General features: G+C 34.5%; 1 pseudogene; it reads right to left on the reverse strand.

Moving 5' to 3' along the window:
- LOC101699602 (U1 small nuclear ribonucleoprotein A pseudogene) overlaps positions 1-12,412 on the reverse strand; it is a 35,589-nt pseudogene extending 23,177 nt beyond the window's left edge.
- Between the last annotated feature and the right edge of the window lie 4,903 nt (positions 12,413-17,315).

Below are 17,315 nucleotides of genomic sequence, written 5' to 3' on the forward strand. Positions count from 1 at the left end.
AGAGGAGCTGAGGAACATGATGGAATCCCAACAGAAGAAACAAATGGAATCCATAAAACAGATGCAAATAGATTTCCAGGACATGAAAAACTCCACTGAAAGTCTACACAGCAGAATGAGCCAATGTGAGGACAGAATTTCAGATATAGAAGATGAGATTGCAATTAGTGAGCAGGAAAAGAAAATTGCTTCAAAATTCTAAGGGAACATGAGAAATCAATCCAGAAGCTGCTAGATGATGCAAAAAAGAATAACATAAGACTGATTGGGCTCAAAGAAGAAACAGGAGAGAGTGGAGATGACATAAAAAACCTCTTCACAGAAATAATGGCAGAAAACTTCCCAAGCAGGGGAAAAGAGCTTGACATACAGATAAGTGAGGCATATAGGACTCCAAATAGCCTTGATCAAAAAAAATCTACAAATAGGCATATAACTGTTAAGATTCCAGAAACACAACAGAAGAACAAAGTTCTCCAAGCAGTCAGAGAAAAGAAACAAATCACATACAAAGGAAAGCCCATCAGAATCAGAGCAGACTTCTCAACACAAACCATCAAGGCAAGAAGAGCTTGGAGTGACATATTCCAAGACCTAAAAGAAAACAGCCTCCAACCCAGATTGATGTACCCTGCAAAACTATCTGTCAAAATGGATGGAGAAATAAGATACTTTCCTGGAAAAGTGCACCTTAGGACCTTCATGAATACCAAACCATCACTCCAAAGAATTTTACACAATATACTAGGAACAGACATTGAGGATCACAACCCCAGGAAGCAAAGTAGAATGAAGCCATCTGGCATGACAAAAAATTAAATGTAAAGGGGGAGAACCCAACAAAAAGAAAAAGTCATGGCAATGACAAGTCAATATGTTTCAGTTATAACCATCAATGTTAATGGTCTCAATTCACCAATCAAAAGAAATAGACTGGCAGAATGGGTCAAGAAGCAAAATCCAACAACATGCTGCATACAAGAAACACACTTCATTCAAAAGGAAACTCATAGACTGAAAGTGAAAGGGTGGAAAACAATACTGCATGTGACAGAAACCTGAAAAAAAGCAGAAGTAGCTATCCTCTTGGCAGATCAAGTAGATTTCAAACCAACACTGATTAAGAGAGATGAAGAAGAACACTACATCCTTGTAAAGGGAAGAATGCAAGAGGAAGAGATGACAATCATAAATATCTATGCACCAAACACTAGTGCACTCAACAATATAAAACAAATACTAACGGACATGAAAAGTCATATATGCACTAATACAATTGTAGTGGGGACCTCAACACCCAACTGTCACAAATAGATAAATAAAGTAGACTAAAAATAAGTAATGAAATACTAGAACTCAATCAAACTCTTGAACAAATGAACTTAACAGATGTTTACAGAGTCTTCCACCCCAAAAAATCAGAATACACATTCTTCTCAGCTGCAAATGGGTCATTCTCCAAAATAGACCACATACTCACACATAGAACATGTTTAAGTAAGTGCAAAGGAATTGAAGTTATCCCCTGTATATTATCAGATCATAGTGCGATGAAACTGGAGATCCATAGCAAAAGAAACTCAAAACATTTCATAAACACATGGAAATTGAACAATGCACTTCTGAATAACCAATGGGTCACAGAGGAAATTAAAGAAGAAATCAGACAGTTCCTTCAATTAAATGACAATGACAATACAACATATTGGAATCTATGGGACACAATGAAAGCAGTCTTATGAGGGAAATTCATAGCAGTGAATATGCATATTAGGAAAACAGAACAAGCCCAATTAAACAACCTGATGCTGAACCTCAAGCTTCTAGAAAAAGAAGAGCAGGACAACCCCAAAGCTCATACAAGGGAGGAAATTATAAAGATCAGAGGAGAAATCAATGCAATGGAAACTAAGAGAAGGGTACAAAAAAATCAATGAAGCCAAGAGTTGGTTCTTTGAAAGAATCAACAAAATTGACAAACCTTTAGCCAACCTTGTCAGAAAAAGGAAAGAAAAGGCCCAAATCCATGCAATTAGGAATGAAAAGGATGAAATGACAAGAGACCCAGCAGAAATCCAGAGGATCATCAATACCTGCTTCCAGAACCTATATGCCAATAAGATGGACAACACAGAAGAAATGGACAGATTCCTAGATACATATGAATTACCAAAGTTGAACAAAGAAGACCTAAAAATTCTGAACAACCCAATATCAACAATGAAATTGAAAATGTAATTAAAAACTTATCACCTAAGAAAAGCCTGGGCCCTGATGGCTTCACTGCTGAGTTCTACAAGACATTTAGAGAGGAACTGCTCCCACTACTGTTTAAACTCTTCAATGAAATTGAAAGGCAAGCAATACTCCCAAATTCATTCCTAGAAGCAAGCATCATCTTGATCCTCAAAGCAGAGAAAGACCCAACTGAAAAAGAGAACTATAGGCCAATCTCACTAATCAACATACATGCAAAAATCCTTAAGAAGATACTGGCAAACAGAATGCAGAAGATCATCAAGAAGATCATACACCCTGATCAAGTGGGATTCATCCCAGGGATGCAGGGATGGTTCAATATCCTCAAATCAATCAATGGAATACACTATATCAATAGAGCCAAGGACAAAATCCATATGATTATCTCCATAGATGCAGAAAAAGCATTTGACAAAATCCAACATGCATTTATGATAAAAACCCTACAAAAAATTGGAATAGATGGTCTCTACCTCAAACTGATAGAAGCCATCTATGAAAACCCAACAGCCAATATCATACTAAATGGTCAAAAACTGAAATCCTTCACACTCAAATCAGGAACAAGACAAGGATGTCCACTATCACCACTATTGTTCAATATAGTTCTGGAAACATTAGCCATTGCAATTAGACAAGAGAAAGAAATAAAAGGTATAAAGATAGGAAATGAAGAAGTCAAATTGTCATTATTTGCAGATGATATGATACTCTATATAGAAGACCCCAAGAACTACACCAATAGTCTTCTATACTTAATAACCAAATTCAGTCAAGTAGCTGGTTACAAGGTCAACACACAAAAATCAATAACTTTCCTCTACACCAATGACAGACTCACTGAGAGAGAAATAGGGCAAATAATTCCTTTCACAATAGCATCCAAAAGACGGAAATACCTAGGAATCATCCTAATGAAAGAAATCAAAGACCTCTTCTCTGAAAACTATGGCACTCTGAAAAGAGAGATTGAAGATGATATCAGAAAATGGGCAGACATCCCCTGCTTCTAGGTAGGAAGGATTAATATAGTGAAAATGGCCATACTTCCAAAACTGCTATATAGATTTAATGCAATTCCAGTTGAGATCCGAGCAGCATATTTCATAGACCTCGAGAAAACAATCCAAAAATGCATTTGGAGCAAGAAGAGACCCAGAATAGCAAAAGCAATTCTAGGTTACAGAGACATGGCAGGAGGTATCACAATCCCCAACCTGCAACTATACTACAAAGCTACTGTGACAAAAACAGCATGGTACTGGCAAAGAAACAGACTTGAGGGCCAGTGGAACAGATTAGAAGATGCAGAAACAACTCCAGACACACTCAGCCATCTCATCTTCGACAAAGGAGCCAAACACCCTCCCTGGAGGAAAGATAGCCTCTTTAACAAATGGTGCTGGAAAAATTGGGCTTCAACTTGCCAAAGATTAAAACTACACCTGTATCTCTCACCATGCACTAAACTAAAATCAAAATGGATTAAAGATCTAAATATGAAAATAGAAACTCTGAACCAGTTGGAACAGAGGTTAGGTAGTACCCTTGAAGACATCGGTGTAGGAAAAGATTTTATGAACAAAACCTCAGTTGCCCATGTACTAGCATGAACAATCAACAAATGAGATCTCTTCTCATTAAAAAGCTTCTGCACAGCAAGAGAAACCACCAGCAGTGTGAAGAGACAACCCACAATGTGGGAAAAAATCTTCACCTGCTCTTCCTCAGACAAAGGTCTACTATCTCGAATCTATAAAGAACTTAAAAAGATCAGGCCTCCCAAATATAAAGACCCAATCCGAAAATGGGCATCTGAAATGAACAGACATTTCTCAGACAAAGAAGTAGAAATAGCAAATAACTACATGAAAAAATGCTCAACATCACTTGTCATTCAAGAGATGCAAATGAAAACAACACTGAGATTCCACTCCACTCCAGAAAGAATGGCTGCTATCATGAAATCAACCAATAACAAATGCTGGCAGGGCTGTGGGGAAAGAGGAACCCTGCTCCACTGCTGGTGGGAGTGTAGACTGGTGGAAGCACTGTGGAAATCAGTATGGAGATACCTCAAAGAGCTAGGACTGGAAGTCCCATTTGACCCCGCTATTCCACTGGTGGGGATGTTTCCCAAAGAATTAAAAGAATCATACCACAGTGATATATGTGCACCCATGTTCATAGCAGCACAGTTTGTAATAGCTAAAACTTAGAAACAGCCCAAATGCCCATCAACTGGAGACTGGATAAAGAAAATGTGTTTTTTTTATAAAATGGAGTTCTACTCAGCCATAAAAAGTGAGAAATTAAAGACATTTATAGCTAAGTGGATGCCCATTGGGGGAATACTCATAAGTGAAATAAATAGGGCACACGTGTAAATACCGAATAGTTTCTCTGGTGTGAGAAACTGAAAGTGTAAATAAGGACTAAATGTATAATAGGTCATGTGAAATAGGAAGAAAAGGGGCAAAGGGGAAGGAAGTGGGAGGGCTAGGGGAAAGGATAGAAGGGAATGGGATTAATATGAGAAAATGGAAAAATAGGAACAAAATCTTCATAAATAGGGACGACTGGAGGAGTTGAAGGGAGTGTTGGGCAAGGGTGAAAAATAAGAACCAAGAGACACTATGTAAAGGTGCAAATTTCCAATGATGAATTTCATTATGTTGTATACCTAAAATGTACCAATTATTCGAATGAATAATCGATAATGTAAAATAGGAAGAAATGGTCCAAAGGGGTAGGGGTAGTGGGAGGGGCAGGGGAAAGGAAAGAAGGGAAAGGAAAAAATCATGAGAAATGGAAAAAATGGTAATAAAGTCTTTGTAAATAGGGAAGGGTGGAGGGCATGAAGGGAGGGCTAGGAATGGGGAAAAAATAAGAACCAAGATGCATTATGTAAAGGTACAATTCCCAATGCTAAATGTAATTGTGTTGTATACCTACAATGTACCAATAAAAGAATTTAATAAAAAAAGAAATGAAACTAACTTAATAATTTTGTCAAAATGTTACCCTGCTTTTACTTTGTATATTTTAAATTATGCAACCTAGATGTTGCATCTGTCGTCATGAACATGCTATTTCATATTGTGATCTTTTTTGGGCAGGTAAGGTATGCTTTATTTTGTATATTCTAAAATATATGTGCTTTATATTCTATATTTTGAATATTTAGTATATCCTAATACCATATTGTTCAGATATAATTATTAAATCAATTATTGACCAAAAGAAAAACATCTGCTTCAGTGTTTCTTGGATTATTTTACATACTTAATATTTTGAATGTAAAAATGTTATAACAACTTTTGATCAATTTTTAAGTGTATACTTACCCATTTTCAAATTAAGGCAAGGGAAGAAAAATTATTTGTTTTGTAAAATAATATAGAACAAAGTTTAGGCAACTTTCTTGAATAAATATTATCTTGCACAATTTGGAAAAGAACTGGATATATTGTAATTACCCCACTTGGACAGAATACAAAACACAGTTATGAATTAGAGATGTATGACTTTCTTTTATATTTTTTCACAGTAATGTTTACCATTGTCATAAACTTCAAATAATAAAGTATATCATCAAAATAAACATTATGGTAAGAATCAAGAAGTTACTGAACTTTTGATTGTATAAAAATTATCACCACATCATAAAATAGCTAGACAACATAACATAACAGCTCTTTTTAATATGAGGCAACAGACAGCATAGAGCTTTGATCCCAGAAGATGGTAACAAGCAAAGTGAACAGTGAATTTGCCATTTTTACTTCCTGGATGTAAATTGGATGTATTACTTCCCAAGAGTGATAGAAACTCAGTCTCACGGTTAAGAAGTCAGAGATCTGAGTTGACAGAGGATGAAAAGACCTTGTTATACACCTGCATCCTGTGAAAGTCTCAGAGAGTCTCATCTTGCTGAGATGATAAATGAACCTTAGACTGATAACTGCTCAGCACTGATTCAAACCCAGCAGAAAACCAAATTTACAAAGGAAAAACATATCTCAAATAACTGTAAAAGAACAAAATTCCCCATGATTTAAAGGACTATAATGACATCTCACATTTAGTAATGTAAAATTAATAATGTTTGGAAAACAATAACAAATCATGAGGTATAGATGTAGCTGAGGACAAAGACAGCAGTGTTGGTATTTATATTCTTCAATTTTCTCTCCAAAAATGAGAAAAGAAAGGAGAAGTAAATTCACAAAATCATGCCTGTCACATACTTGTAAGTAAGAATATCTAAGGGAGAAAAAAAAAAACTGTGAGTAAAAATAGAAAAATCACCAACTCCAGCATGAAATCTCTCACACTACTGAGTTGACCATACCCAAGAAATGTAAAGAGCAAACTACAGTAAGAGAATATGTGAGAAAGAAAATGTCAAAGCTAGTGGAGGGGTTGAAGGTGATTTGGCATGCCACCCTGAAAGATTAACCCTAGCACCCACATAAAATTGCTGGAAAAATTTTCAGGAAGATCAGACATAGACTATTGAGAGGGACTAACAGAATATGGGTGGCTTAAAAAATAAGTCAGCAGGACTTAAAGAAGTGACTACAATTTAAAAGGACAGGCATAATTTAAAGCAACAGGCAGCATGTAAATAAGCAATGTTTAAAATATATAGCTTCCAGGGGAATGGACACAAAGGCAGAAAAGTGTATGGCAAGTGGGTAGTAAACATAAAAGGAAACTTTTCATTTCCTTTAAGGCAAAAGTGATCCATAAAATTGGACTTGCAAGCCTCCCCACCTTCAGAACAAACAGAAACCCCACAAAAGTATATAATATATTTTGTAAATCCTTCTCTCAGTTTATCAGTTATCTTTTGACTTTTTCACAGTGCTATCTGCTATGCTCTGTGTCTATATTCTTACAAAGCAAATTTTTCAATTGTTTGATTATTTCCTCTGAATTTAAAATCATAATTAGGAAGCCTACCTCTGTTCTGAGGCAACCAAGAAATTTACTTTCTTCTGGCATCTGTATGGTCTCATATTTTTATATTTAGGTCCTCAACCAATTTGCAATTTATTGGTGTGTAGAGTGCAATATATAGAACTGTTTTTGTATTTTCCCTCAAATTGCTACCATCTTCTATTAGAACAGCAAAAAATATGAATGAACTATTGATGGGGTACACGAAATGCTATCTCAGATTATAGCACTTTCAGAACTGAGGAAACAGCAGAATTAAGAAGGCCACTCTCATTCCTTACTCTTCTTCCCTAAAGTACTTTAGGGAAAGTAGGCTGTCTCCCTGCCCTCTTTCCTGCAGCCTTTCATGTGACAGATGTGTTGCTCTGTCCTTGGAGTGAAGAAAGTCACATAGAGACAGCAAGAAGAATCAAAAGAAACAAGCCTGCTAATTTCCACCCCCCATCACATTGCAATTAGATCACACTATTTTGTCCTCTAATCATATTTCCATATAATTGTCCATAAATATATGCAGATTTCATTGTTTCTTTGGGTCTTCATATCTGAAGTCTCCTAAGTCACATAAGACATATTAAGTAAAATCATATACATTTTCTTTTGTTAATCTATCTTTTATTATAGGGATCCCAGTCATGAACCTAATGAAAGGTGAAGAACAGAAATTAATTTTTCTCTACACATTTATGTGTACATGAAGCACATAAAAATATTCAAACTCACTATTAGATATAAATTAAAACAATATTGAAATATCATTTTTCATCTACCAGACAAGAAAAAATAAAAAGCATGACAGCAAATTGTGTTGGCAAAATTGGGAGGAAAATAATCCCTCTGATACAAAGCATGTGGAAACACACTGCAACCACTGTGAAGAATTTATCAATACACACAATAAACTCTAAACGTGCCTATTTTTGACTGTACAGTTTCACTACTAACACTACTTGAAAAGCATACCTAAGGGAATGCATAAGAACATGTGCATCAGTTTATTCATTTTAACATAGTTGATAACTAAAATACTGGAAACAACCAAAATGCTTGTAAGTAGGAGAATCTCAAAGAACATATGCTACATTCACATAAGAGAGTAAAATGCACCTACAAAAAAATATAACAACAACCTATATAATTTGATAGTTACCTATAAGGAAGTAGATGTGAAATGGATAAACAAAAGTTGGAAATGTTAAGGAAAGGAAAAATATCAATGTTTCTTTGGACATAACTTTTTCATAGCTTGGATTGAGTGAACCATAAGTAATGAAAATCACCAGGATGTGAATGAAACCAAAAGGAATACACACAATAACAAGTGAAGGCAACTGAATCATAAATAAATAAACAACCATACTCGAGGAGATGAGGAACAAAAGAACTGACCTATGTAACTTCAGAAAATAGTATTTTGTCTAAATATAATGTGAATAAAGATGAGAATTTTATGGAATGTAATAAATCTTTTTCTCACAGGAACATAAGAAAACAATCCTGTTACTATATCTATTAAGTTTACAGAATAAGAAAATATATTGTAGGTACTGAGTGTAAAGTTCCATACTACCAAAGAAAGTGTTACAATCAAGAACAGGGGAAAAAATACAATGAACCTATGGTATTATTAGAATTATAAAATCAGTGTGAAATTGTAGTTTTTCTATTAAGGGAGGCAGATAGACAAAAATAAGCACAATCTTATGAGCATTCATGAGTTACATATACATACATATATTTTATACACACATTTATGTATACACATGTAACACTGTCTAGTTCCAAGCAATGACACTTCAGTGGCAATGAATATAATTAAATCTTGATTTCTGTAATGAAATACTGGAAATTGCTATTCTCAACCAAAAGGAGAAACTGCTGATTTCCAGGAAAGAGACCAAATATCAGTTCTCAAGTATTGTTAAATCTATATTATGTTTAATTTTTGAAATGTAAGGAAAAGTGTAATTCTCACACAAAGAAAAACTTTGTCTTCTATTCTGGGGAGAGATTAGTGCATTTCCACCTGTACACAGGATACTTGTGTTATGTTAAGCATAATTATGTGCTTGCTATTGCATTTGGAGACTAAGTATGGTTTAAGGAAATGTGTCTAATTTTAAAGTTGACAAGAGATGGATTGTGACACTTAATTGTGATGTCAGCTTGAATGGATTATGAGCCACCTAGCAGATTAGTAGAGAACAATTCTGGGTGAGTCTGTGGAAGACTGAAAGTAGGCTGCAAACTGAGCAGGGAAGGCCCACTCTGGATGTGGGTGGCACCAACAAGTAAGCTTGTAGCTTGGATAGAGCAAAAAGGGAAAGAACAAGGAAATACTCCCCTTTGCTTCTTTGGAGGAGCTCCAATCTGCACCATCACCTTCGGATATTCATCTCCAGTTCCTTCAGGCTTCCAGTGCAAACTCTTCATCCTTCCAAAATAGACCCTTCAACTTTCTGACATGAACTTCCACTGGACTCTGCAGTGAGCTCCAGGCCTTTGACTTTGACTTTGACTGGAACCTCTGACCCTCTAGTGTACAAAAGGCCATTTTGTATTCCACCATCCCTTAGTCCTCAGACAACTAATGTGTCTATATTAAACCCTTCATACATGATAAGTAACATATATAATGTACACACTCTATTCCTCTAATGAACCCTAGCTAAAACATACATCTTATACACACACACACACACACACACACACACATCTACACATATATAACATAGCTCTGTCTGGTGACGGGGCCAGGAAGCAGTGACACTTCAGTAGCAATGAATGTAATCTTTGGTTTCTGCAATAGAAGACTGGATAATTCTACTCTCAAACATAAGGACTTTCTTTAGACAAATAGCTGATTTCTAGGATTGAGTAAAATAAAATCTAGAGTACAGTAGAGTGCCAGAAAAATAAGGTTCTTGAAAATTTTATGGGGATTTTAAGAGGACATGGGAACCAAAGTGAAGACTTGCCAATGGTGAAACAAAAATATTTGTGCAAAAATTAGTTATAATATTTCATGATTATATAAAATTAATATCCGCAAGCTAAAATTCAAATTAACACCTCATTGAATTTATAAGTATACAAAGGATAGATTTTCTCATAGAAATATTTTTATTGATAAATGAAGAAGGAATACATTGTACAACATGTAATTAAGCATACAATAGTAATTTTAGCAGTTTGGTAAAAATCAGTGGCTGAAGATTGGAGAGAAATGAAATATGAGCAGGCTCAATGTATCTTCCATAAGATTTCTTTTCAATTAGAAAAAGAAAAATACTAAAGCTCCACTAGAGAAACTCAGCAGACACTACCTTGACTAGTGGAAGACTTATACAAGAATGTTCATCACAACTTTATTCTCAGCAGCCAAATACTTGAAATAATCCAAATGTCCAGCAAAAGTGAATGCATATAGAAATAATTGAATGCTTGTTAATTATAGAAAATAATTGAAATAAATATAGAGAAAAATTGACAGGCAATATTATGTATGAATTTTAAATAAATTATTTTGAGTGAAGAAAATCAGATACAAAATCATATACGGTATGATTTTATTTTATGCAAACCCAAAAAGGCAGTGTAATAGTACCATACAACAGACTTGTGTTCACAATGGTGGGTTAGGGTGGCAGAGAAGAAGGGACTTATTAGGAATTTCTATGTGGAATCTTGCAGTGATACAAATAATCTATAAATTGATACTGTTAGTTGTAACAAAACTGTATGTGCTCAAAACTCACTAAATTTTATTTTAATAGGTAATTTTAAGCAAAATTTACACAAGGAGTAGAATTTTTTAAATGTTAGCTATTGACACTGAGTTATCAAATGAAGCTAAATGAAGGACTTTCTAAAGAAATTGTCAAGAAGTCTATGAAATGGATTATGTAAATTTGGAGGTTTCCTGGGGTTTTAATTATGCAATTAAGACAAACGGAGTCTTGTGTTTTAGGGCTGAGAATAAGGAGGCTTCATGAATGTTAAGTCTGGCAAACCTGAGAATGCACAGGAGTTAGGGATATGGGGAGGTTACATAATAAATATTTCTCTTAAAACAAAGGAAGAAAGTAGGAACTATGCGCCAGTGAAGACATCACCAGATGATCAGGAAAATAACAATGGTTGTATATTTTCATAATTATGTAACATGATATGTGTGTAGTTTAATTTTTCTTTTATTTAAAAAATGAATTTCATAAGGCTTGATAACCTGTTAATTGTGAGAAAGCAGAAAACAAACATAAACTTCAAGGATTTAGAATAGGTGATGCTGAACAGTGTAAAATTATAGGACTTGGAAACAGAAATAATGAATTCCTAAAAGATTTAGGTTAATATATCAAGAAACACCTGGGTAGTTAATTCAAATGGTAAAATAATCATGAATAAGTTGATTTTCAGGATAAAACTAGGGTTAGAAATCTAGCTATGGACACCTTATATATGACCTTGTAGTTAAAGTAATGATAGCATAATTCAGTAAAGAGAATTCAGACAGAAAAAAAGAGAAAAAAGTTTTGAAGTCTTTGTTTGTGGAATGTGAGATGGAGGGGTTGAAGGGAGGGCAGGGGAAGGGGGAAAAATAAGAACCAAGAGAGTCTATGTAAAGGTGCAAATTTCCAATGATGAATGTCATTTTATTGTATACCTAAAATGCAGCAATGATTAGAATGAATAATTGATAATCTGAAATAGGAAGAAAAGGTCCAAAGGGCTAGGGGAAGTGGGAGGGGTAGGGGAAAGGAAGGAAGGGAAAGAAAAAATTATGAGAAATGAAAAAAATGGAAACAAAGTCTTTGTAAATAAGGCAGGGTGGAGGGGGTGAAGGGAGGGCAAGGTAAGGGGGAAAAAATAAAAACCAAGATACATCATGTAAAGGTACAAGATCCCAAGGATGAATGTAAATGTACTGTATACCTAAAATGTACCAATAAAAAAATTTAAGGAAAAAAATAAAGTAATGATAGCATAATTCAGTAAAGAGAATTCAGACAGGGAAAAAGAGTTTGGAAGTCTTTATTTGTGGGATGTGAGAGTAGTCAAATGAACTCATTCAGTGAAACAGAAAAGGTACTGAAAGGGAGGAAAGAAGCTTGCTTACTGCCAAATCCACAGAGAGACCCATCAACATGGTGCTTCGCTGTAAGATGTATCCTGAGGATGTCTTCATGCTTCAAATTTAGATTTTTTTTTCTTCCAGATATTTGCATATCCCACTTTTAATCAGTTAAACACATCCACATTTCTTGAAACAAATTAGGATTTAGTGTGGTGCCTGAGACGTAGAATCATAATTGTATATTTTGTTGCATTATGCTATACTTTTATAATAAAATGCATTTTATAAAACATGATGATACTTAGTAACTTTATACTGATAAAATTTCTAAAGCAAGAAAATCTATAATTATTAGAATATACGAACATGGTAGTTACTGTTGTATTAATGAGAAATGAATATAGCCATTAATAGTGAATTATCATAAAAATTTATAATTTTTAAATCATATTTGCATTATCTTATAAAATGGCATATGATATGGACAACATTGTAAATATAAAATGTAATCCCTGTATAAATATCAGAAAGTTTTCATCTAAGATTTTAGATCATCAGTGTATCTGTCCAAAAACACAATTTCTTGGAGGTAATAAACTGAATGATTGGTAAAATTTAATATGTTCTAGGGATTTCTTAGTATTTTATGATTATACATACATTATTTCAAGCATAAGTTATTCTAGATAGTAAATAAAATCTTTGGTTTATTATATTTGTTCATTATTTCAAAAATGATTATGTTTTACTTTATTATAATTTACTTTAGTCATTGGAAAACTGTCATTCAAAATTATTTTCCTAAAGCAAAATAGGTTATTGATATCTATCAAAAATTACTTAATTGCTTACTTTTGGAATTCACAAATTTAAAAAATAATTCTATGTGAATCTCTATATATTTTCAAAACAATAAAGGTAACTATGATTTGACATCTGTCTTAGTCACTTTCTCATTGATAAGCCTCAATACTAGACCCCCACAACTTATAGGAGGAAGGGTTTATTTAGGCTCACATTTCAGTACATGGCTGGCAGGCTCTAAAGGGGAAGCAGCATGGCAGAGAAGGACAGTGGAAAACAGCTGTTCATATCGTGGTGCCCACAAAGTAGAAAGTGAAGGTAGAAGCCAGGGAAGGAAGTAAACATGTCCAGGCCAGTCCCCAGTGACCTGTCTCCTCTGTCAAGACCCCGAGGATCTCCCAAAAGCAAGCCAGCTGTACTGACCCCACAATCCAGTCATCTCCCAAAGCCCCTCCTATATTGCATGACACTTTAGGAGGAGATCTAGATACAAACTGTAACAATATATTAAGTAGTGTCATATGTTACCATAGACAACATACAAATTTAAAGTCATATGTGACATAATTGGGACAATATTACTTCAGTGATAGAATTCCTTTGAATTAATTTACATAGCCACTTCCTCAAGAGGAAAGCCAGACACATCATAGAAATAGTCATATGCAAATTAGGTGCCAAACTTAAGCTTTGCCACTCCATGAATATTTTATTTTGTCCTTCACTCTGTGTGTGTGTTTGTGTGCGTGTGCCACACAAATGGGCCTAAGATTCTATAATATTTTACACAATTGAGAATGTGGCTAAAATTTTACATAGCCAATTATCCACAAGATTACTCACTTTTAATTGTATTTATCTTTCACCTCCCTCATAAGTAACCATCAAACAATAAATAATTTCATTTTCTTGGGGAAAATGCTGCATCTCAAACAGCCCCATTGTGTGGATATTTTTCTGAGAATATTCCAAACCATGTACTCTTGCCAGGATTAATATAGTTATATTTGTATTAAATTTTTTCTAAGGAAAGATGATTGATAGAATTGAAAATAGTATCAGGAAACCTGTGGTATAATGGCTTCATCTTATAAGTGGAAAACTGCAGCTCAGAGATATCAAAGAGCTGGCCTAGGTTTGCATGAATATTTATCAACCATCTGACCACTAAAGCTATGTTTATTCAACTGATAGCTCTATTCATATATTTCAAATTATTTTCTATCAATAAATGTAGAAAATATTTCTGCACAAAGAGCCACGTTTTTGGTTATAATTTTTGTACATGAAATATTCCTATGCAACAGTGTACTTCTCCTATCAAGCTCATTCTTTATAAATCTCATAGTAGAGAAGTTCAAATGCTATCTAGGGTAGAATTTCAAGAATATTTAACCAAGTTAATATTATAAATACTTGATAGTGAAATGAGCAGCTCAACAGGCATTTAAATAATTCTGAATAATTTCAAAAATTTGTGTTAACTTGTGGGAAATTGTAGAATTTAGTTATCTAGTTGTAAGAATAGATCACAAGAAGTTTGTTAACTGAGAAAATTAAGTCATTTCTGAGAAACTTCACAAGTCTGTTTGTTAAAAGAATGCCAGAAAATTTTAAGAGACTTTGTGAAAGTTTCACAGGAGAAAAACAGGTTTTCCTAGTTTTCTTATTTACCATTGCCCGGGATCAGAGGACAGCGACCCAATGACTCTATGGGTGGTGAGAGAGATAGGACTCACTATGCACATCTGTGATGTTTGTGGTGGGCCAGTGGGCTTGATTTTGGCTGAAGTCACCCTGCTCTCTTGGTACCATCTGATAAGAAGAGGGCTGCAGTGTGCTCTTTGATGTAAGGGATTGGTGAATGGAAATGGGGGACTTGTGAATTCACCTATAGCTTTTATGAGTCACTTAAAGTCACTTGTCACCAGAGGTTAAACTCAGAAAGACAATAGCCAGAATAACTAAGCTGCTTTCCTACATGTATAAAGGCCTTACTTCTTTCCTTTGTGATTGTTGAACAGTGTCAGAGGAAGTAAACTGCTGTTTGTCCCCCAGGCTGTCTCCTTTTCTTTCTTTAAAGGTAGGTGCTTTCCGGGGTCTCAGGTCTCCCTTTAGAGAGACCACCAACATAAACTATTTTCAAATTCACAAGCTATTATATTTAAATAAAGGGAAAAATGTTAGTTTTCCAAAATAAAAATAACCAAAGTTGACCAGAATAGCAGAGTCACAAATTCAGATAACACTAGGGACAACTTGAATTAGAATTGAGAAAGGTATAACAGAAAGTTTACATGTCTATTAATAAAATTTAGCATTTAGCATTGGATTATATTTTTTAAATAATGTATAACTTTATTATTCACTAAACACACACATATACAAAAATTAAAGTTATTCAAAGAGAAGAAATGCAAGGGAAAAAAACTATAATAATATTCAAATATAATAGAACTAAACCAAAGCAAACCTGATAAGTACTTAAACATTTTTCCATTTAATTAAAAAAAAAACATCTCAAGCATTAACAAGACATCAGAAGATGTGATTTGTTTTAGAAAGATTTTCAAAACTAATATTGAACAAATAGTGATCTGGAGAAAAAATTCTAATTAACTAGTAGACTCCAGGTAGACCAAATTTGTTTTTATTTAAATTTCAATACAATCATGTGACATGTGATGGAAATATAATCTGAGAAATATGTTACTAGGCAATTTCATCCATGTGTATCACAAAGTGCCACACAGTGTGCCAACTTCTAAGTGCAAACTGAAAAGGTATACATCAATCATCTGTGAAGGCCCCTTGATATTATCCAAATACACAGTTAAACATGAGATACATGAGGCTACCACTGGCATAGCAGCACACTGTTTTACAGTAAACTCTTTTATATAAGTAGGATTATGCTCTAAAGCATGAAAAGCACAGCATGTTATGATAAGTATCTAAAAGAGTAACAGTCATTTATCACGCTATTGAGTATTGTGAACTGTGCATAGTTGTATGTGCTTTTTCTGGAAACACACACTTCTCGCCTTTGATCTCAGTGACTCTTCCTTCCCAACCCACTGATGAGCTCCAGCCCAGTCTCTATCTACATCTCTTCCTACAGTTTGAAACAGAATCTATATATGGATTCTTTCCAGATCCCAGCGTGTAACCTGATTTCTCCCCTTCCCCTCCTGCCACCTCTATCCCTTTGAAATTTTTCTTCGTATTTCAAATTATCCATTATTCATTTTAATCATATTAATCCTCAATTACACTTTCAGTTTATCACACTAGAGAAACTATTCGGTATTTACACGTGTGTCCTATTTATTTTACTTAAAAGGGTGGCCTTAGTATGCATCCATTTAGCTATAAATGTCTCTAGTATCTTGTTCTTTATGGCTGAGTAGTACACCATCTTATAAAAAAATCACATCTTCTTTATCCAGTTTCCAGTTGATGGGCACTTGGGTTGTTTCCAAACTTTAGCTATTACAAACTGTGCCACTATAAACATGGGTGCACATATATCACTGTGGTATGATTCTTTTAATTCTTTTGGGAAGATACCCAGCAGGGGGATAACTGGATCGAGTGGGTCCTCTAAGCCTAGTTCTTTGAGGTATCTCCATACTGATTTCCATAGTGGTTGCACCAGTCTGCACTGCCACCAATAATGGAGAAGTGTTCCTTTCTCCCCACTCCCCTGCCACCGTTTGTTATTGGATGATTTCTTATAACAGCCATTCTTTCTGGGATGAGGTGGAATCTCAGTGTTGTTTTCATCTGCATCTCTTGAATGACCAGTGATGTTGAACATTTTTTTATATGTTTATTTGCTGCTTTTACTTCTTTGTCTGAGAAATGTCTGTTCATTTCAGATGCTCATTTTTGAGTTGGGTCTTTGAATATGGGGAGTCTGATTTTTTTCAGTTCTTTATATATTCTAGATAGTAGTCCATTGTCTAAGGTGCAGCTGCCGAAAATTTTTTCCCACCTTGTAGGTTGTCTCTTAGCTCTGTTGGTGGTTTCTCTTGCAGTGCAGAAGCTTTTTAGTAAGATGAGATACCAGTTGTTGATTCTTTGTGCTAGTTCCTGTGCTACTAAGGTTTTGTTCATGAAGTCTTTTCCTATGTCATTAAGAGTTCTACTTAACTTATCTTCCAGCAAATTTAATGTTTCTTTCTTATTATTTAGATCTTTAATCCAC

Source organism: Heterocephalus glaber, unplaced genomic scaffold (assembly GCF_053883595.1).
Source record: "Heterocephalus glaber isolate CG9 unplaced genomic scaffold, H.glaber_assembly_v1.0 deba00001504, whole genome shotgun sequence".
Taxonomy (NCBI): Eukaryota; Metazoa; Chordata; class Mammalia; order Rodentia; family Bathyergidae; genus Heterocephalus; species Heterocephalus glaber.